Here is a 21589-nt window from a genome sequence, read left to right as displayed (position 1 = left end):
GGCCCACTCCCAGTTTTGCATGGCCCCTGAGCTAAGAATGGTTTCTATAGATGAACATTTGCAACCAATCTGATGATAGGGAACACTAATTTTGAATCCCAAGTAAGTAAGATGTCATCTACCCCCAACAAACAAACAAAGAAGAAAAAATTCCATTCTCCTCATTAGAACATCTGCATTACAAAAAAGTGTACTCAATTATTATTAATCTATTTTAAATTATCTCAATAAAAATGTACTTGCATTTTTTTTCTCTCTTGTTATATAAATATCTACACAAGATGCTTTTTGACCTACAAGCCAAAAATATTTACTATCTCATCCTTTATAGAAAAAAATCTCTCAGGGGCTGGCCCAGTGGCATAGCAGTTAAGTTGGCACGCTCTGCTTCGGCAGTCCAGGGTTCACTAGTTCAGATCCTGGGCGTGGACCTACACGCCGCACATCAAGCCACGCTGAGGCAGCATCCCACATAGAGCAACTAGAAGGGTGTACAACTACAACATACAACTATCTACTGGGGCTCTGGGGAGAAAAAAAAACGGAAAAAAGGAGGAAGATCGGCAACAGATGTTAGCTCAGGGTCAAACTGCCTCAAAAAAAAAAAAAAAAAACTATCAGCCCCTGCACTACAATCATGGAACCCAAAGCAGCTAGAAAAATTTCCTATTCAGCATCCCGATTATAAAGATAAGGAAACCAGTTCCAGAGAAGGAAAGGGGCCTGCCCATCCTGTTTCCCAGCAGCATTACGACTGGCCCGCCCCAGCCTCTGGGCTGTGCCATGCTCTTCCCCAAGTCACAGCTCAACAGATGTTGGTTAAGTGACTGGAAAGAAGCAGAATTTATCACAGAACATGGAAATCAGACAGCGTGCCCAATCTCCACCAAATATACCTTTGCCCTCCTGCCTTTTGCTCCTTGTTTAATTTAACGGCAATCCAGTTCTTGGATGAAATTCAAACCTCACTCCATGTCCAGCAAGTGTTTGAGGATGTTGTGGGGGAAGCAGCTGTGAAGAGGGCGTGTGATCAGTTAAATGTGAGCAGAGTCAAACGCCTGAAAAGACTGCTACAGCCTGATTACGGTTTATTAAAAAACCCTGGCAAGGCTGTGCCAGATTGACAGTTGGCCTGAACCTTTCGACTTCCTTTTGAAAGAGCTCGGTGAAACCAATCTGCCTCTGCCTACGGACCCACCATTCCACACTGTGGAACTTTTCACCAGGGGGGCAAGGTTTGCATTGGAACTCAATTCGTCATATTTCCAAAGAGGTCGGACGTGACTCAACAGCCTGCCTGGAGATTTTATTTAAATTTACTGTATTTTTAAAGAGGCTTTTTTAAAAAAGTGTTCACCCTGTGCTTGGAATGAAGGAGCTGTTTGATTTGTCTGATTTGTGTTTCAAAGGTCATTAGCTATATGAAATTTGGTCAGCAGGGACTGGGCTGACAGAGGTTGAGAGGCGACAAATAAGAGGGCAATTTTCCCTCTGTGTTCATGAAACCTTATTCAAAAGCATATTGTTTATGAATACTTTCAGAATATCCACTCTTCTAGCAGTTGTGCTTGGGGAAAGCAGAATCCCAGCTCAAGTGTTTTAATGAATCAATTCAAGTCCATAGAAATTAGGTAGATGATAAATAATGGATAGAGAAATGATAGCTAGCTAGCTAGCTAGCTAGCTAGCTAGATAGATAGATAGATAGATAGATAGATAGATAGATAGATATGGCATTATAACTGAAAAATCTGATTCTCTGAGTGACCACTTGATGTTGCAGATCATGTATTACTCTAAAGCTCAGAGAAAGGATATGAGCCAGGCACACTGTGCTTAATTTGTAGGGAAATTTCCACAAAGACTGTTCACACTGTGGTGGTGGTTGGCTGGGAGTTTCTTCCTATATATTCCTAACTGCATTCATGTGACATGCAGCCTATTGTGGATTGTTGCCTACAACACAACAGGGTGCTTGTGAGGACAAAGATATGATGGCCTTGCCTACTGGGACTATATCTTGAAACAGCTTCTTTCCTTCCAATCCATTCAGGTAAGTTCTACACAAACAAATAAAACTCTCAATAGGCCACAAAAATATTGTTAGTGTTGATTTGCAAAAAAAAAAAAAAAAAAAAAAAATCAAAGATCCATGAAGATTTTGACAGTTTAAGAAATAAAGGAATCCTATCTTAAGAATGAAAGAAACATAGGCTTCACTAATGTGTCAGAAGGGAGAATGAAGAACCTGTAGAACTGACATAGGTGTGAGGAGGGGGTGAAAAGGAAAGGAAAGCAAGAAGTACCTCTCACATTTGTCATTTTCCTACCTTTCCCAGGATATATCTCTTTATATATGTTAGGCCCTAACACTCTTGTTTTCAGAATAGCATAGTCAAACTTGGAAGAGGGAATCAATGGAGAGAACCAACTCTGCCATCAGACAATCTGGATCTGAATCCTAATTCTGCTCCTAGGTCATTATCTACCTTCTCTGAACCTCAGATTCCACGAGTATAACACGATTCTAAAGATAAGGCCTTCCTCATTTGTCTGTGGCGAGGATTAAGTGAGATAATCTGTGTAAACATCTCGCCAAGGTGTCTGACTTGGATAGACTCTGTACAAAATGTAACAAGACAGACAGACAGCAAGTACAAGTTCACTGAGGTGCTGTGGAGATCTTCCCCACGTGGTCCTTATCTTCACTTAGAATCACGAAGCTGAAGAGGGAGCTTAGAGGCCTTTGTAGTTCTCAAATTTGACTGCGTATCCGATCATCTGAGGAACTTTCTGTTTTAAAATCTGGATTCTTGGACCCTTCCCAGATGTATTCAATTAGAATCTCTGGGATTAATTCCTGACATTGGTGTATTTTAAAAAATAGCTTCTAGGTGTTTCTGGTAAGCAACCACATGTGGGACTTTCTGATTTAATCCACCCTTCATCAAGTGAAGGAATCCTGTCTCATTCAGCCATCATCTTCAAAAAAAATGCAGGACCAAAGGTTGAAGCCTGTGGAACTCTACTAGAGATATCCACATAGACGGACGTAGATCCATACAGCCAGCTACGAGTCTGACACTATCGAATGAATTGCTGACCTCAAGAAAAATTCTAACTAGAGAGCTCCTTGGATCTACTAGCCCTACAAAGGCATCTATAAAGGAGCTGAAGTCAGCTTCAGATGTCTTCCTCTTAGTGGTCACACACAAGTGGCTACTGATCCTTGCCTTTTCTAAAGAAACGGAAACAATTTAACAATCTATCTCAGAATGTTGCAAGGTTGTAAATGTCAGGATTACTAGGGTATGTCAACCAGAAGCTAGCCTTTGTGAGAATAAGGGAATTATTTGACTGTCTCCATTTTTCTGGAAATTCTTTATGAGCCTTCAGAGGTTACTGACAAAGATGCTGAGACTCGGAAATCACATTTCTAATTCCTTTAGCATTTTAGAAGCACGGTTCCTCTTATTCTCAGATACCGAATTCTTTTAAATCTACTAAACCTTCTTTTATTGATTTGTCATATTTCTTATGCCACAATACCTTCTCATTTTGTTTTTAGTTTTATTCTTTCAGTTGGGAAATGCTTTCCCTTTCTAGACAATGGAAACAAAAATAGAAATTGTGAGCTCTCCCTTCTTTCCATCATGTCAACACACAAATCTTTTTTTCAAGCTGCAGGCTTGATACTTCCTCCAATGGTAGGTACCTCTTGTTCCAAAGATAGCTGAGACAGCTTTCTGAGCCGTGTAATTCGCGGAATGTCCTTCCCAACTTAATCTTTCCAGTACTGTGCCCTGCTTTCAAATTCAGCCTTGACCATTTGATATTTGAGGCCAGAAAATTTTTTGTTGGGGGGTAGATGGACTGTCCTGTACATGTAGGATGTTTAGCAGCATCCCCGGCCTCTGCCCAATAGATGCCAGTAGCACACACTCCCCACTCCCCAGTTATGACAGTTTGAAAATATCTTCATACATTGCCCCCAGCTGAGATCCTAGTTTTTGGAAATTTTCAGAATCACATATCAAAACTTTTAGATTATAGTGTAACCTTCCTTGGCAAGTGCCGCTTGGTGCCTCTAGGCTGGTTCATACTTATATTTGCTATTAATACCTCCATGCAATTGGATTGTATTCCTTCCTTGGGGAACCCAGACCCCCAACTCTATAGTTCTTAGAAATTGTCTGTCAAATCTGAAATCTACCCTATTTCATTTGTAAATCTGCCATTTTTAATTCACCAAAGAAGATGTTGAATACCCTCTCCCCTCAGAGCTTCTCAAATTGCAAGGTTAAGATGAAGACGGTGAAATCACGAGACCACTGATTCCGAGAATGGAAGACACCAACCAGTTTGCCTTGAGCTGTTCCTTGCAAGCACTTTCCAAGAAATGCTGACTTATACCAGAGGTAATCTTTTCCCCTTGTGTTTTATTTCTAGCTGCTTTTCCAACAAAGTGTTTTTTCCTTTAACTAGCACATCACTAGATGTACTTTTAGTGGTGTGTCCTTGTAATAAAGTCAGCTGAGCAAAACCCAGAGGGGAATATTCTTTCAAATGTCTTTTAGAAAGAAAGAAAGCAATCCACAAAAAGAAAGGCAACACTGTTCTTTTAGAAATAGCCTGCTGTTGCAAAAAGAAACTCACAGAAAGGGACAGTTTTTGGGATTCAAAGGGAATGCAAAAGTCAGAATTCCTGCCAACACAGAAGGACAGAGGTGGGAACACTGGGAGGCTAAGGTTGCCAAGCTCTCTGTCTACGCACAAAGGGCTTCTTGTCTCATCCTGCCCAGGAAGACAAACTATGGACCTTTTGCACATCTTTCCCACCTAAGTTCAGAGGAACATCCTTCCTCTTTGTGGCGCCATGATCCCAACTTTGTAAAAGTTCCCAGTACATATTCTTTCCCAGAGATTCTTGGGAAGCTTCCTGGGTCAACACCCCCCTGACCCCAGAGTATGTTTGACACCTGCCAGTAGCCACTGGGCCAATAGTTTTCAAACTTTAGTGTGCTTGAGTATCATCAGGAAAGCTTATTTCAAATGTAGCATCCTGGGACCTGCCCACCAGAGGTTTATTATGTGTGAGCTGAGGCCCAGGAATTCACATCTTTTTTAATAAGCAACACAGGCGATTCTGATGCATGGTCAAGAAACGCCATCTCAGGTGTCCCAGGGTGAAACTTGGAAAACCCTGACACTGGGGCCTGGTCACGTGGGCATGAAATTTATTTTATGACATCATTCAGTACTTCTCTTCTCAAGGACAGAATGGGCAGATAAGCAATATAAAATAGTGTTACCAAAGCTTGTATGCAAACCCTTCCAAAGGGAGAAGAAACATAAAATGACTTGTCGCTTGCCAAAAAATGTGTTTAGCAAGAATCTACTGTTAGACTGTTAAGCTTTAGTTTCTGTATAAATTAAGATTTCTTTTCTCAAAAAGAAAAAAATTAGGCCAAAAGTACATATTTTGTCTTCCCTAATAAATCTTGAGATTTGAATATCTGAAGGAATGTGCAAACGCCTTGCCAGCATTCTCCATAGACCCTCTCTCCATCTGTAAGCCCAGTGAGATCGCCAGGCCCTTGAAGATCTAAGCTGGGAGCTGAGCTGTCTGACCCACTGATGGCTGTTTTCATACAGATGGTAGAGAAGAGTCTCCTGTCACTTCTACTTAGGTGTCTGTGCTGTCTAGGCGAGACAGATTCTAGGTTGTCCACCAGCTGACCTTCATTTCTCTATAAACCTTGTTTTTAAGTCCTAGAGACAACCCCACACAAGCAATATTTCTCTTTTCCAAGGTATGTGGGCAGAAAGTATTTACAGGAGGTCATGAAAATGTCATCTCTCTTTGAACCCAAGTTAACATTGCTTTTACTCTTCTTCTACAAAAATAAATAAGAGAACACAAATAAGAATTTTTTTCTTTTATTAATGAATAATATACAGAAACAAAAGTGCACAGATTATAAGTACTCAGCTGGATGAATTTTCACAAATTGAACACACCTCTCACCTCTCTAACCCTCCTCCAGATCTAGACATAAGATATCACAGTATCCCAGAAACATCCTCCTATACTCTTCTAGTCACTGCACCCCCCAGGGTAGGAACAAAAGCATGGTTTTGCCTATTTTGGGCCCTTGTTAAATTAAATAATGTTGTATGTGCTCTATTGTGTCTAGTATCTTCCAAAACAAGTATTTTTAGTACATGAATACCTGTCTGGTGCCCTCTGTTCTGCTGAGATACCAGCATTAATCAAAAATCTGTAATGACCCTTAAAAAGTATTTAATAGAGCAAAGCAATTGATCTACCTTCTAAGAAAACTCTAAATGTTAGCAGTGGCCTATAGCATGAAATGGCAAATACTCACCATGGAAACCGTTACTGCCTTTCCATTAGACAATAAATTCATATCAAATGCCTAGTGTGTGTTCTCCACTGGGTATCAGCCCTGTGTCAGTTCTATGGGGCAGAAAAGGCATTGCCAACACCCAGAAAGCACTCAGAACGTATCTGGAGAAGGCAGTACACAAAAGAAAGAAAGAAAGCTCAATATGTGCGTGTATATTTACAGTATTACACTGTGTGGTCTAGACAATCAGACAAAAGAAGAATAAGGTCCTACTTGAGTTACAGACAATAGGTTCTGGAGGAAGGACCTGGATGAATGATTGTTGTCAAGGGAAGGGCTCACAGAGAGGATGGCATTGTGTCCTGTTCATTGCAGCCATTACTGCAAAAGTTGTGTTATTCATGGTATTAGGGTAGGAGCTGGCAGCTCTACAGGGAGATCAGGATCAGACAAGGCTATGCAGACAGAAAACAAGTGTCCTAAAAGTGAGACCCCATTGATAAAAAACAGAGACGTCAACATCTGAGAACCAGTGATGGTTTGCCTCTGAAGTATTTTTTCCTCCAGGAAACTCAGCACTTACTTATATGGTCATTGTACTTGAGCCAATGACAGAGGTTCCATAATTGAATTTTATGTCTTAGTAATAGCACTCACTGCCAGACAAGAGTTTGTTCTACGTAGTATCAAAAAGTTCCTTTATAGTTGGCAAAAGTCAAAAAATAAAATGACAATAAAATATCATTGATTGGGTGGCAGGAACTCTTTCAGGCATTTATATATGTTAGCTATAATCCTCACCATGTCCTAAAAGGCAAATGTATAACAACTAAGACTCAGAGAGCTGTAACACTTTTCTCAGGATTAAATAGACTATAAGGGGAATGCTGGATTTGAGCCCAGATCTATCTGGGTATAAAAATCACCTACAGAGCAAAGGGTGATCCCTTTTAGGTGTGCTGATAATGGTCACAGTGGCACAGTGTAATCAATAATTATATGGTATTTTCTATCCTATAAATTCTTTATTTTGTCTTGCACTTAACCATCCCACAAATAGGTTTATCTCCTTTTGACACTCACAATGACCATATTGAGTGAGCAAAACCAGTCTTAGCCCAAGTCACAGAAGAGATCACCTCATTTATATGTGGGAGGCCACAACTGAAGGCCAGGCCTTCTGATTTCATGACCAGTGTTGTTTCCACAGAACAGGAAAGCTCAACTTCAGTACTTCTGTGTGAATGTGGAAGATAAACCATAATGTAGCCCTTGAATCATGGGTGAAATAAAAATCCAAGACACATTCACTGATGAAATGTCTTTGTAACATAGTTGCTCAAATGACCTTCTTAAGAGAGACCTAGGAGAGTAAGACTCAAACAGTCCTAACAAGTATTTATTTCATCAAAATCACAGCAGCATGTGTGTTCAGCACATGGAAATTTCTTGTTCAGCAGCATGGAAATTTCTACAGAAATGGCTCTGCCTGCATCTGTTTGAGAATAAGAGAAGCAGAGGAAGGTTAAACATGCAAATGATGCTGCAAAATTCATGACTGTGGATGCATCTGAATTCCCAGCCCACTGCTTTAGGGGGGCACCTAGCTACCCCGGACAAAGGAAAGCAAGCATGAAAAGAAGATGGCAGGCTGTCTGAGAAAATACACTACCCTTGGGCGCCCTGCCTGAAAGAATCAGGCAACGTAGCAAGACGATTCAAATGCTTAGTTGCTAACCTCAGCCTGATGGAGCGTTGTGCTGGCAGTCCTCACCAAGATCCTCAGGCTTGGCAAACAAGCCAGGCATCCCACGCCACTAATAAGCCACAGAGAAGAGTTTCTTAGGATGACAGTTCTGGACCAGACAGCCCCCTCCACCTCAGAGATTCATGAACACCGTTTCCAAGGGCAAGTGGGATGAGTCGTCATCAAAATCAAATAAATATGTGGCTTCCAGGATTCTCAGGCACCCCCTTGCCAACTGGCTTTGTCTACTTGCTTAAGGTCTCCCTGTTGTGTTAGGCAATGTCAGGGCTCCACCTAGGTTCCCTGGGATACCTTTTGACCATGTTTGTGCATGCCCCTCCTCCCTTTGGTGTGCTTTACATTCCAACAGCCAGCAAGTTTTGTCAAGATTTCCTAAGGCTACTGGAAGGGAGTCCCTGAAGCACCTGAAAATTCACGTGCTCCCTTGGAGAGCTCTTAACCAATGACGGACAGGTGTTAGTGTATGACAGACCCACCCCCTTTGCCTGGGTCCCAAAACAAATCTGTTTGTGCCTAGAATTCCACAAAGATTTTCACTCAACAGTTCTTTCAGCCTTCTTCTAAACGTGGAGGCTCAAACTCGGTACAAGGAGTCAGCTGGAGAAGAGAGAAAATGCCACTCCTCATGGCATGCCCACTTCCCTTTGAGAAGCCTACCTGCAATAAATTTCACCCCACCCATCTTCTTCAGTGACACAAATCAAAAGTCCCCATGCACATCAATGTTTGCAAAGACATACTGGAGAGGGTGCTGGAGATGTGGTCTCTACCTGCAATGTCTAAGGTATAGATTGGCTGGTCAAAATGTCCTGTTACAGAATAAGCATCTGCAGAGATATAAAACTTTAAGCCTCAACAACCATTTGTGTACGAGTGTGCAAAGAGAATTTGCAAGCAGATTTGCACTGGAAAAAAGGTCTGAGGAGCTGAAGATAAAAAGAAAGCGTGGCTGAGGCAGGAAATTAGGCTGAAAGGTCAGAAACGACAAGCCTGTTTCTCCTGGTTCTTAAAGTGTGGTCTCTGGTCCAGCAGCATCAGTATCACCTGGAAGCTCGTTAGATGCAAATCCTCAGTTCTTACCCCAGACCTCTTAAGCTATGGGCCCAGCAATCTGCATTTTAGCAAGCCCTCCAGGTGATTCTGATGAATGCTAAAGTTTGAGAGTCACTGGTCTAAGGTGTAACTCCCATAGAAACCCTGCCACCACCAAATGGACAGCTGTTGCCATTCCCTAAATACTAGGTGCTATGGGGATAAATGGTTTAGACTTTACGAAGCTGGTACTGATCTGGTAAATCTTGATTGACAGGGTTTTTTCACTGTAGCTCTAAGGCCTTAAAGAGAAATCTCAAGTTTCCCACCTGTAGACACATGCCTCCCTCCTGTGTAAGGGACCTGGTGGTCCTAGTCCTTGCCCTCATCTTACAGAGGTTGGCTGGGGTTTGCCCCTCCTATAAACACGTTGTCACACTCTCTGGAAAAGTCTTCCAAAGACAGAATGTTTCCTGTTTGGAAGAGAGGCCTCTTCAACTGGTTCCAGCTGCATGCTTGTTCATTAACTTGCCTCTCAGAAGTTGTCAGGAGACAGGATCAGGGTAAGGACATGATAGGAGGAGACGCAGAGTCGTGGGCATAAGCCAGACTCCACTCCCTGGTGGAGAATCTATGCCAACTTCAGAGACAGGAGCGAGGCAGCAGCCACCAGTAAGAAGTTCATTCATCTAGAACATCTGGACTGTAATGGCCCTGGTATGATCTGCAAAAATCACAGCAGGTCCAAAGGGTAGAACCAATTTATGTAGAAGCTATAGTACGCACCTACCAATTGAGCACAGGAAACATTCAAGAGGATAAAATGAAACTGATATAAGGAAGCTAAATAGAAAAGTGGAGGCTCAAGAGTGATGTTCTCTCAGTAGAATGCCGTGAGACCTCAGGTATGTGAGCAACCTCTCTGGATTTCTTTTTTCTCTTCTTTGAAACAAATGAGTCAACTGGATGACCTCCAAGGCCAATTCCAGCTCTAAAACTCTGAAATCTCTCACTGCAGTCTCTACCTTTCCTCTTGGCTGTGCTGAGTCCCTGTGGGTCTAATAACCACTTCCTAATCTCTGCGTACATTTTTCCTGCTGACTTTTCCAAGGGCAAACGTCTACGGATTAAAAAAAAGTGTTTCAAGGTCTCTACTTTTGAACTACGTGTGCGGTTGGTGCCTACAAAGAAAGTAACCAGAGTAAGCATATTGAAGAAAAATGCATTTCATCAATGGAGGAAAGAAAAGAAATAGAATTTAATTAATATTAAGACAACAATGGAGTTTAATAAATATTAAAAGAAATATTCTCTCTCCTTTCTCTTAATATGTGTTATATATACTCTTTATTTTTTTCATACCTGGCCCTCTTTTCTTTTTTTTTTTTAAAGATTTTATTTATTTATTTTTTCCCCCAAAGCCCCAGCGGATAGTTGTATGTCGTAGCTGCACATCCTTCTAGTTGCTGTATGTGGGAACGGCCTCAGCATGGCCAGAGAAGCGGTGCGTCGGTGCACACCCGGGATCCGAACCCGGGCCGCCAGCAGCGGAGCGCGTGCACTTAACCGCCAAGCCACCGGGCCGGCCCTGGCCCTCTTTTCTGATACTGTTTATTAAACTCTTGTTTCATAGATTGTACTATTTTTCACTTGCATGAAAAAATCCTGACAACAACCATATGAGGTAGGTACCATTATTATCTCCATTTTACAGTAAGGAAACTGAGGTTTAGGGACATTAATTAACATTCCCAAGACTACACAGACAGGAAGTGGTAGAGTTGGAATCTAAATCCAGGAATAGTTGAGTCCAGAGCCAGGTGCTTAAGTCCTCCAGTATTTCCTATTTAAACTCTTACTGTGGAGTAAAAGGGAGTTTTAGGAAGCTTGTTAATGGGTTTGCCTGTTCCTGAAATTGACCCTTATAGGCTATTGCAAATTTCCGCAGGCAGAGGAGTGGATCCTGACATTGAATCTTGACAGACAGTTATTTGAAGAGCTTCCCTTTTACCCAATAGGGGGCCGAGAAATGAAACCAAGATTGGCCTGATGACACCGGGGTCTCAGTGTTCATCATCAGAGCCTGAGTATTAGTCCAGATTCTTTCCTGAACAAGCTGAATGACCTTGGGAAAGTCACTTGACATCTCCAGGACTTAGTCTATCTGTAAATTAATGGAAAATTCCTTCCCTAAAGAACAAAATCTGCGACCTTTCTCACATCACTCAAATCTTCAGGAAGATCTGTTGATTTGCGAGCCATCTCCTTATACCTACAGAACAAACTCGGTAGTCATTTTAGACAAGTAATCAGGTCTCGGAAGCTGGTGCATCCAATGTGTGTTCTGCATCTAAGGCTTCTCCAAACCTTGTTTCTCATTTACATACCACATATTTTTTAGTGGGTTTTTTGTTTTTTTCCTTTTGCTTCACTTCCCACAAGTTAGAAAATTGTGAAACATATTTGACTGATTATTCTAGAAAGCAAAAGCCTTTGTTTTAATGTAGAGCAGTCACCTTATCCCACACTTCCTGCTTAGATTATTGCTCCAAGTCTCATAATTTTACAAGTTTTTGGTTTTTCTTCTTTAAGGCTTTGATAGAAAGGACCCAATGACTCCTGGGAAAAACTCCCTTTCCCCTCTCTGTTTTCTTCTCCACCTTTCCAGAAACAAATAGTTCAGAGCAGAGGAAATAATTATTAATCCCTTTTCTACTTTGAATTATGTTGACTAGCTGTCTCTAGTTGCTTGCATTTCCAATCTTTGCTGTTGTTGTTTTTATTTTTTTTTTTTTAGACTTGGTAGATTGCAGAATGAAAAAAGTAGCAGAGAGGCAGATCAGAGTTACACTTGGGTCTGAACTTCAGCAAGGAAATTACAGTGTTGGTGTACCCACTAGGAATAAATTTGCCCTTCCTATTTTTTCCTGATAGGTTCAAAAAGTAAACCCAGAATATGTAAAATTACATCTCTGCTGGGTACTTGTAATGAATATCTCTCTTCCCAGTCCCCCAGTACACAGGTTCCAGTTCAATTTAGTTGTCAAGGCATGTCAAGATTAATAATCCTTTAGAAGAGGAATCATTTTACCCAACTAACTAAATGAATCTCCCTCAGTGGGAATTTTGACTCTTGTAGCTAAATCACGGTCTTAGGAATCACGGAGCTGGAAAGAAACTTCAGAGGTGGTCTAGGTCATCTTCATGTCTAGAGTGAACCACGTTCAAAAGAAAGAGAACAATGTGATCTTTATTTAAAACAAAGATTCGTTAGTCTTTTTTAGTAACACGATGCTTATTTCAATAGACTTATACAGGAAAATCATTTGCTTATATTTTTCAGAGGGAAAGAGTAAAAAAAATGGTTTCAACTATCAGATTTTTGATATAATTTAAACCTTAAGTGGAATTTGTACTTTAACTCATTAAGAATCTTTTAAATAACCATGAACTGGGTACCTTGAAAAGAAATTGCTGAAATAAAGTGTGAGCATTTCTAAATAATTGTACTGTTGGCATGGACGAGCAATGGCATTGAAAGCAGCTAATTCGAACTGCCAGAAATATACTAAAATAAGTCTGCACATTAACAAAGAAAATTCTAAAATTAATTTATATATTGTGTTACTCAGGAATCTTATTTGCAAGCATTACACTCTGGCTGATTTAATCTGAAAATGAATGAATTGAAATTATATCAGCTACTTGCAGAGTTGAGCTCCTACAGAGGTTGGAAATTGGTCAGAAACAAGGGATACTAGACCACGCCCCCATCAGAGCCAGAGTTACACCACAAGACTTACCCAGTGGAGACTCTGCTGCTGACATCCTTGAAAACGGGGCCCAACAGTTTACAAAAATTTCCACCAATGGACCCAGACTCCAGATGTTACTACTGTAGCTGCTGCTCCTGATTTTGCCAGAAATGTATGTTTCCTCCATTGCTGCTGCACCAGAATAAATGGAAATGAATTATACACTGTTCCTACTTCTTTGCATTCCTAGCTCCCGATTTATGTGCTTAGGTGGATCTACTGATTGGTCAACTTTAGATCAAGGGAGGTAATGAAAGCAATTATCTAGGCTTTTGTACTTCTACTATGTGACTGAGGCTCTGCCTCCAACCAAGACTCATAGGGTGGGGGTAATAGTCAGGATAGGCCAAGTTACCCTGCAATAACAATCCCCAGAATCTTAGTGGTTTAACACAGAACATTTTTGTTTGTTTGTTTCTCTTTCTTTTCTCAGTCACACTAGTTAGCTGGGAGCTCTGCTCTGTGTCATTCTCTCTCTCTCACTCAAGGACGTAGGGGGACAATACAGCCTCTACATGGAAAGCTGCAGGTCGTCATGGCCACAGGCAAGTGTGGTGAAACATACACCAGCACTTGACGCTTCTGACTAACAGTGACACACGTCATTCCTTCTTATACTTTAGTGGCCAAAGCAAGCTACATGGCCACACCCAAATTCGAGAGGAAGAGGAGTGCAGGGAAATACAATCCTACCATGTGCTCAGAAAAAGAACCAGACATACTTGATGGACAGCACTAGTGAATAGCATATTGATGAGTTCCCAAATATATGAAGGGGATTCAGACATTAGGCAGTCAAAAACTACAAACATCTATCACATATTAATGATAGTTAACATTTATTGAGAGGTTACCATGTTCCAGGTGCTGTTACTATTGAATTGCCTTCTATACCTTATCTCATTGAATTGACTCTGGGACCTACTTTTTAGCATTATCTTCATTTATTGACGAGGAAACTGAGGTTAAAGAGATTACATGACTTGCACAAGGTCATGCTAGGGAATGAAGAGCTAAGATTTCAACCTATAATGACAGGGAACTACAAACTAAAGACAAAAATATCAGGGTTTTTCCTGAATGGACAAGAACCACAGCAAGTTCACAGGGATGGCTGAAGGCTGATGCGGAAAGGAAAGTTTATCTTCTTCTGCTTGCCACCTCTGTTTCTTCTATCCTTTCAGTTTCCCTCTGTTGTCTTTTCGCTTCTTGCTCTCACTAACCCCCTGTGCCTATCCTATGCCTCCTTCATGGAGATTTGGACCATGAATTGTGGAGGGAAAGAAGCCTAGACCAGGAGCCAGAAGACCCGGGCCCTTCTTTCAAGCTTTGGACTGTAAGCAAGTCCCAGCCACTCTGAGTCTCAGTCTTCTCAACTGTAAAATGGTAATAATAATCTTAAGTTCTAGGATTGTGGTAGCAAGAAAATGTTACAAGAAAGTACTTTAAAAAAAATATTATATATAAAATAGTAGAAAGATGATCTGGTAAAGAATGTCTGCTATGGTCAGATGCACCTGAAAAAAATGAAAAAAGCTTCAAAATCCAAAAGGATGAAGAGCTGAAGAAATTCCTGGCCAATAGGGAGATATTCGGGGGAATTATCTTTTTCAAGCTTTTTCTGAGATAACACAAAATCCACTAGTGCCCACTTGCAACGTATGTCTTCTCTTCTAATATACCTTTGTAACTGAGCGCTGACTAAGCTATCTCCTTAGCACTCTCCTTTCTAAATAAATCTAATTCCTTAAGCCTCTCCTCTTAAGACTCTCTAATGCATTTCAGGAAACAGTGACACCACAAATCATGTTCAACCTTATTTGTTTAGTTGACAATGAACAATAATTACATGTGCCTTCTAGACAATATACTGTAGAATTCTTAAAATGATTTTGTCCATTTTGGGGATGTCACTGTGAAGTTAGGATTTCTAAATTCTTTTACTTTTATTGGGTTAAGTGGATAGAAGAGGCCAACGTAGAATAAAACTGAAAACACAGCTGAATAGAGAGAAAAGTGACTGCTGATAATTGGAGAAACTCTCAGTGCCGACTAAAAGTTTCCATTAAAACATCTCCTGTTATAATTTGTCATGTGATTGCTGTGGCCTAAAGTGCCTTGGTCACTCCTTTGAGCCTTTTCCATTAATTAAGATATTTTTCCATTGTGTCGCTTAGAGTAGAACCAATTGCTCATAAGCATTCACATCCACAGCATGTCTAAATTAATGACATAATGCTGTTTTTTCAAAGCCTGTTTTGTGCAAGGCAAACCCAGCAGTAGCAGATGGACATTTTCTGGAGCTACGAGAGCTGTGTATTTATTATAAAATAGGCATTCTATTGCTTAAGAAACAGGTCACTTTATGAAGCCTTTACAATAAAAAAAAAGGCATTCATCCTCTATTACATATCTGAAAATTATTTTGGTTGACATAAATAATAGAGAAATAAAAAAAGGAAAGACCAACATGGGAAAAGTCTATAGTTTTCAATTATTGTTGGGTAAATTATCTTTTTTATTATTGAGAAAACTTCAATTATTGTTGGGTAAAAAAGAAATTTGTTTCTTTGACAGCAATTTTTTTAAAGCAGCATTAGTTTCCCGGGACACTGAATACCTTTGAGGACCATGTCACATTTCTAAGAGATTTTACTCATATCTTCAGCAAAACACATTGAAGAAGATAAAATTGCTCTATCTTGCAAATCAAACGTGATTATTTAGTCCCAATATTAAATTGTATTCTACTTCTCTGCCCCATCGGCCTGGATCACTATTAAATGGCTATAACTTATTCCTTTGTGGTTTCAACCTGAACTTCTGGTCTTCGAAGAATGAAATTGATTTTGTTTTGCAGAATTTTGGGACCTATTTTAGCCTCAGTTGTTTATAAATACTCCTGTCAACTTGTCAATCATAGACTAGAGGTATTATGCACTTCTTCTCGTATCTGATTCTGATATCAAGAAGCTGATGGAGAAGGGGCATTATTTTTGGAATGAGTTCCTCTAGACTTCACATAAATATCTGCATGAAATTCACCATCTCTGTTCTCACACATGCGCAAGCTTGCAAAAACACAACACAATTTCCCAAGTAAATGTTAGCCAAAGCCTGAAAATTATCAAGATGGTAATGCTACGCCAAAGAATGTCTCTTGTCTATCCGTATGGGTTGCTGTGGTTGTACCTCTTGGTATGTGTACATCTACTCTGCTGCCTGCCTTCTGTGGCATTCTTGGTGTGTGTTCCTTTGGGGAAAAAGATCAGTAGAAGAGGTCCTCTTCAACTCTCCTCTGCTGTCATTTTGCCTCGCCTACCCCTCTACAACTTCTATCTGTAACTAATCAAACTTTCAGATGGGAACATTGCATTTCCTACTTTGTATTTATGTTTTTGGCTCTTAGTTTGGAAAATGAAGACTGGTTTATATTTCTTTTTTTTAAAAAAAAAGAAACAAAATGTAGTCACTTTCACTTACATGATTTTAAAGTATTTCTTTCCCAGAGGCCCTTAATACAAAGGAAAAAGAAAAAAAAGAATCTCCTCCCCCTACTGAAAGGCTCCCCAGGAGAGAATGCAATCAGCCACATTTAGTGCCTTGAGGGAGAGAAATATCAGGCAGTCATCATGTACCCCTTGCTGGGAGAATCTGGGAAATGAGCGCCTTTTATACATATTTGGTTAATTAAAAAGTTAAAGTTGCACTTTACTGAATCTATAGGACTATTTCTTTTCTCTTTCTGCCTTTTTGAATATGAGCTATTGTACTGAATTTTTATAATTCAGTGCTTTAGAAAAAGCAATAGTGTAAGACTTCTTTTAAACATTTCCAACTCTAAACCCTAACGCCATTCCCCACCGCGAAGTAACAGTATAAAATACATAATTCAAGTTTTACAGGGCCTATTGTTACTAGAGAAGACAACATAAGTCAACTTCACATTAAAATGATATGTGTTCCACATTATGACTTTTAATTATCAACACTGACTCCAACTATGACTCATCACTCCCATGAAATTTAAGACAAGAAAGTAAAGAAGGAGAGGAATTTTATAATCAGCATTTGGGCAAAGTATTGGGCCATTCTACCAAAATTGAAGAAACCTCTGAAGCCTTCTCTGCCTTCCTTTATGAAAGATAATACATTATCTTTTTGTCTAAGCCAGTTTAAGTGTGAGATTCCTGTTACTTCCAACCAATAGCACCCGAATATATAAATAGTGTTCTTAATTAAAAGCAACAGAAACCAACTCTGGATCACTTAACCAAAAGGAGATATATTAGACAGATCGCTCAGGGATCACAGGACTGATTAGAGTCTGAGAGATCAGGGTTGGAAACTAACAGAAACCTAGGAAGTTATAGAGGGCCATGATTTAGAAAACCATAAAAGTGTTACCAGTGTTATAGTCTCCATTAAGTATCTCCCTCCTCGTTTTTGTGTCTTCTACTCAAGATTCAATACCTTGGGCCGGCTCCGTGGCTTGGCGGTTGGGTGCGTGCGCTCTGATGCTGGCGGCCCGGGTTCGGATCCCGGGAGCGCCCCGAGGCACCACTTCTCCGTCCAACGCGAGGCCGAGTCCCACGTACAGCAACTAGAAGGATGTGAACCTATGACATACAACTATCTACTGGGGCTTTGGGGGGAAAAAACTGAATAAATAAAATCTTTAAAAAAAAAAAAAAAAAAGATTCAATACCTTGCTGGCCATGCTCAGATCACATTCTACCATTAGGGGATGCAGAGAGCAGGAGGGAATGGAAAGAATGGTTCCCTTCATTTTCATAGTAGGAAACGAGCAGCCTCACTCCAAGAAGATGTAAGACAGGTAACTTCCAAAGGAATTGGAAAATTAAGAGAAATGGGGATGGATTCTGGGCAAATTACAATGCCAAATGATCTAGCAAAAGAGCATGGGCTTTGAAGTTAGACAGATTCCACTTATTAGGTGTGTGACCTTGAGCAAATTACTTTCTTTCTTCAAATTTCAGTTTTTAAATCTGTAAAATGATAATTATTATGATGATAGACATAACATCTTCTTTGTGGAATTCTTTCAAAGATCAAATAAAATAATGTGTACAAAAATCTTTAGCATAGAAACCATGAGAAAGTAGCTGTGGACCTGACATCAGCACCAGCAGCAGCATGGTTCCCAGTATTTCCAGAAGAGATGGAAGATATCTGCTAAAACAACCTCTTCCCTAATTATAAGACTGCTCTTTAAAGATTCTTGACTTCAATAGCAACATCCTGGAGGATGTTCTGGGCCAAAAACAACCAGTCAGGAATCTTCTAAAAGCCTTAATCCCAGTATTGGGTCTAAGAAGGAGAAATCCCTTTGTGCTTGGGAATCGAGTATCAGATACCCTCTGGGTATCTCCCTACTTAAGTGAAGGAACTTCTGCATGTTGGACCTCAAGGAAATGTTGAGGTACTACTAATAAGACTCGGCAATGTTTTGTAGCTCAGATTCAGTCATCATCTCAATGAATTCCAACCGTTGAGAGTATTGGCTTAATGGTTGGAGCCAACGGTGGCTCCTTATTCCTTGACATGAGATCTGGGACCCTCACAGCTGTCACAATTTCACTTACAGGGCAGCATCTTCCTCCATCGTTCCACCCACTGAAGGGCTCTGCGTGTGACTTATGGGCTTTCACTGGCACTGCAAACTGGTCAGGAACTAGGGGAAGTGGGTCACTCAGAAAGTACTGACACCAACCCTGGATTTCTAATGGATAACACAATCTCTGAAGGCATTAAAGCTAATGGCTTAGAGGTGCTTTGTTGAAACCTATTAACCATTTGTAAACCGTAGGGAAACTCCTAGGTTTTTAGCCTCAAACAGCATGATAGTTAAAAGCCTAGATTTCAGAGTCAAAGAGACCTGGATTCTGATCAAGTTTCATTCTTCTCACTAGGTTTAACAGAAATTGTTACCTTTCCAGCAAAAATCTGTGCATTGTCTTAGTACAAGGGGAGCGGCTGCCCATTCAGGGACTACATTTCCTAGACTTTCTTGCACCTAACTAGTCAGGGCCATCTGACTAGTTCTCACTGATGATATGTGCGGTGAGAAGCGACATGTACCAGGTTAAGAGTGTTCAAAAGCAAGTTTCCGACTTCAAAATCTCTTCCCCATCAACATTGACTAGAGAGGAGCAAGGGTCCTAGGTGGTGGCAGAGCCGTGAAATGAAAAGAACTTGGATCACTATACGGAGCAATGTCTTCCTCCAATCACAGATATCTGCACTGAGCTGTGATGTTTAAGCCACTATAAACTTTGGGAGTTATTTCTTACCGCTGTGTACTCTAGCCTAACTAATACATAAGTGCTACATAAGCATTTGTCAAATATGCGAATGTATTTTTTCCCAGTTTGCTTTTTCTATGCATGGTTCTTATATTTTTTGTGACAGTACTGTAATTGAGGGTATTACAACAGTATTGTATTGCTCATACAATACATAGTTTTCTATACTATTTTTCTTTTTATACTTACAGTACTTTTGCCATGTTTCTATATTCCTGTGAACAGAATTTAATGATTATAGAACATTCTGAGTGGATATTCCATAATTTACTTAAACATTTACTTATTGATGGAAATTTACATTTTTGCTAATCTTTCACCCTTTTAATTTAATCCTGCAATGAATAACTTCGTAATTGAAAATGCATCTGAATGTTATATATTTTCTAACAATATTTTGGTGACCATACTTCTTTTAATGTACAACCTTTTTTGTTCAATGTCTGTGAAAATGTTTAACAAAATCTTCTTCCAACTATTGAGATAAACTTGGGTTTCATTCAAGACCAATAACAGTTAGACTAAGCTTTGTTTGCCTCGTATGCTTCCTCTCCTCTCTTCTGAAGGATGCAGCAACAGCATTCATCTCTGCTGAGGTGTCTGGTGTGATTATGTTCAAGGCCAGAGATTGCTTTTTATTGTTTTCAGAAGACAGATAGCAGCTGGCTCCTAGTCTGGGTTCCAGCAGTAACCAAATCATCAGTCTTAAGGAATTGCTCCTGACATTAACTGATTTAATAGCAGGGTTTATATTTTATATCTCAAAATGAAAAAAAAGTAAACTAAAATTGTGTCTCGATAACTGATTTTTGAAAACCACTACCACCACAACAAAAACCTGTTATCTGAATCCTGGGATTCATTGTGTTACAAGAAACATGTTATGTTCATGGCAAGTAGTTGACAAACCAAAGTCTCTTCCATAACATTTTAGAAATGTGTTTCCTCTTCCTTGGACCCTTAAATTTAGATATTTGTTGATCAAAAAGGAAAACAGCTAAAAGAATTATGCAGAACTTTGGGTCTCAGACCACTCATATTCATGGTCCTTGAGATAACCTTCCAAGCTTTGTTGTAAAAACACACCTATAGTTTCCCATGTTTTAGTAAAATTGAAAAATTCAAGTGGAAGAATAAAACAGAAAATGGATTCAGAATTCCACTCTGAAAATGGAATTAGGAAGATAGTCTTGCGAGGACTGGCTTTACATTGTCAACTTCCTACCTATCATAGATGGAGCAAAAATATGTCTATTCCATCTTTATTCATTGGGGGAGAAAAGAGAGAGGACTCAAAATCATGCTGGAAAAAAGGAGAACCTTGTATCTGAATTTTCCTTCTCCTTGCATGTGAATTTACAGTTCCTGCTTACTTACTAGAAATTTTCTTAGCAATTTTGGCAACTATGACCAGTGCGTTTTGGCCACATCAGAAAGCGGTTTTAGTATCATACTTGGGCAGTTTGTATGCTTAGTGGTTCCTCCACCCTAAGCTTCATCAAGTGAAAAACTAAAAAAACAGCTCTCCTTGCTGATCCACAAGGTGGAAAGAGAGCATCTGTTAAATTACTGTTTCCATGTGAATAGCTGCACCAACCCAGATCATGCTCCATATTATGCTGTCAGATATACACATGCGCACACATCAAAGAACTTGTAAACCAAACTTAGTTTCTGACAATCAAGAATGACACTCAGCTCTAGGGGCAACTTTGCTGATGTAGACAAATCTCCCTCTATTGGTCCACAAACTATGCAAGAACGTACTCGACCACCACGCAAAACTGTATCGAGAGACCCTGCCACAGAGATATTGTTGAGGCTTTATGGGCTCAACAAATGGACCGTGAAATATTACCATAAGAGCTGTGAATCCACTTGTTAAAACAAGTAAGTGTGAACATTTTGTGATGTTGCAGCCGTTATTTTTGCATCTTATCTAACATGCAGCTTTTGGGAATTCCCAATGTTACAATGGGCTCACTCCATAATTGTGGAGAATCCAGCAGGTTGATGTGGATATTTTCTGACCCTTGGAAAAGGCTCTAAGACGTCTCACACTATTTTTATTGATAAATCAGAGAATGGGACGTCTGGGCACACTTTTTTTTTCCCCCCAAAATGTTACTTCCAAGCTGAGAGGTCACCAATCAGATTGTGTCTCAAAATTTCTTATAATGTTTACTCACAAACAATACAAATTAACTCAACCAAAGCAGGTGGTAGACTTATCCTCTCTTTTCTGTATATGCCACTATCAATCTTCTTCCTCTTTCT

The sequence above is a fragment of the Ceratotherium simum genome, chromosome 5 (assembly GCF_057802395.1).
Source record: "Ceratotherium simum simum isolate JZ-2026a chromosome 5, ASM5780239v1, whole genome shotgun sequence".
Classification (NCBI taxonomy): Eukaryota; Metazoa; Chordata; class Mammalia; order Perissodactyla; family Rhinocerotidae; genus Ceratotherium; species Ceratotherium simum.
Note: the sequence above shows the minus strand (reverse complement) of the source record.